This window comes from Grammomys surdaster, unplaced genomic scaffold (assembly GCF_004785775.1).
Source record: "Grammomys surdaster isolate TR1022 unplaced genomic scaffold, NIH_TR_1.0 194, whole genome shotgun sequence".
Lineage (NCBI taxonomy): Eukaryota > Metazoa > Chordata > Mammalia > Rodentia > Muridae > Grammomys > Grammomys surdaster.
The window spans coordinates 1922309-1924604 of record NW_021604639.1 but is presented as its reverse complement, the minus strand read 5'-3'; positions in this window follow the sequence as shown (position 1 = coordinate 1924604).

Sequence of the window (2296 nt, the reverse complement as noted above, 5' to 3'; positions counted from 1 at the left end):
GTATATCTACACACACACACACACACACACACACATACACACACACGAATAAAAAATAGTTCTTAACAAATACTCTGAGGCTCAATTCTTTATAAAGCAAAAGGGCTTATTCAGCAGAACTTTAAAATCTGAAAGTTCAAGATTCTGAGTCCTCAACAGTTTGACCTCTGGAGTCATGACAGTAATGAAGTGGGAACATATCTTAGGCTCCCAGATAGTGAGACAGGAATCCAGAGAATCGGAAGGCATCCTCCTTGCTCTGTTATAAGTTTGATTTCTTGAGAACAACTATGGCTATAACTTATTCTCTTCCATAGGCACACTCATCAACGAGTGTTCCACCTTTTAATGGTTTCAATCATCTCAACACCAGTATTCTGAAGACCAAGCCCCCAAATTAACCCAGGTGGGACAATGTTGCTGAATTGAATTGTGCCCTCTACTTCTCAAAAAGAAATCCTCATCCCAGGAACTTCAGAATACTATCTTATTTGAAAATAAGGCTGTAGATGAAATTAGTTAAAGCAAAGTCTGACTGAAGTGGAATAGGCCACAGCTCTCAACTCCATATGAGGAAATGGGTACAAGGAGAATGACTTAAGATGACCCAGGCAGAAATAAGGAAAGTAGCCAAAAGCCAAGGAATAGCAAACAGATCAGGGCAAGGATGACTTTCGCCTCATTTTGCAGGCAAACACTGGCCCTGTAGACACTATGACTTAACATTCTGGTTCTCAGAGATATAAGTTAGTGCCTGCCTTGTTTAAGCCATAACTGCATAATAGCTTGCTACAACAATGCTGACAAATTAACAAGATGGTTGTTAGGCCATAAATTCATCTTAAAGGTTTAAATATTGTGAGGATATCTCAGGGTATCTGTTGCTGTAGCCATGGCCAAAGGCAACTTAGGGAGGAAAGAGTTGGTTTGGTTTACAATTCCTGATCACAGTCTATCACTGAGGGAAGCCAAGGCTGGGACTCAAGGAAGGAACCTGGAAGCAGAAATTTAATCAGAGACCATGGAGGAGTGCTGCTTACTGGCTTGTTCCCCATGGCTTGTTCTTCCTGTTTTCTTATATAACCCAGGATCATCTGCCTAAGTGTGAAACCCCCCATAGTGGGCTGGGCTCTCCCTGATCAATTGTTAAGTCAAAAGAATTCACTATAGGCAAATCTTATGGAGTATTTTCTCAATTGAATGTCCCTTTCCCCAAATGTTTCTAGGTGGTGTTAAGTTGACAAAAAACTAACATGACATATGACATTAAAATTTCCCAAGAAATTTGTATTTGAAATGACTACTGATGGGAAAAAGCAGGAAGTGAATGTATAAGAATGGAATTCAGAGGGAACTGAGGAATAGTCTCTTCCCTATGCATCCTACATTGGAGATGTCCTGGGAGCCTCTGTAGGACAGGAATTGGCTGATGTAAAAGATTTAAGGTTCCAATTTTAAGGCCCACTCCAACTTCAAGAATTCCTCTTGTTTCATTTTGGGATTTGTATCCAAGATTTCCCTAGGCAATATGAAGCTAACATGTATTGAAATTCTGTGGCATTATTTAACTCACAGCAAGGCAATTTTTTTCTTCATCATTTCTGCAAAACGTGTCCACTTACATGTGTGTTTATCAGCCAATCAGAGTTGCCCACCTCTCCTCAGGTGAGGAAATCAAAACACAGGATGCAAAGCAGAGCTCCTTCTTGGTTGTTAGCAAAATTCTGATAGCACGATGGGAAACTTTGCAATTTTTTCTTTGTTACAGTGTTTTTAGAACCCCAGATCAAGATCCTTATGACTCAGAATGTGCTGGGAGACTGTTAGAAGTAAAAGTCAAAATATATATTTTATGCTTGTTGATTTATGGGCTGTCCCTTTTGCCACTGGATAAGCAGAGAAAAATATCAGGATGCAATATTTGCATTCTCACAGTGGAGGCAGCAGCAGTCCCAAATGCCAGAAACAATGTATAAGACATTAGGGAAACACAGCAGCCCTCTGACTAACTTGCAATTCCAAAACGAAAACAGTTCTCACACACCATATCGTCTTTTATAACTTTATAGGTATAATCTCACTGGAGATCCATAGCTGTCCCGGGACTTAGGAGGATTGTTATTTCTCACTCATCCACTGATGGGCTCAGAGCCTAAAGAGGCTGAGGGAAATGTTCTGGGGCCTGAGGCCAGTTATCGAGGAGAGTGTTGGGGTTACCTCTGCTGAAATCCCTGCACTCAGAGATGAGTGAAGGGTGTTCCATTCTTCCCCCTTCTTTTTGCTTTACAGAATGATT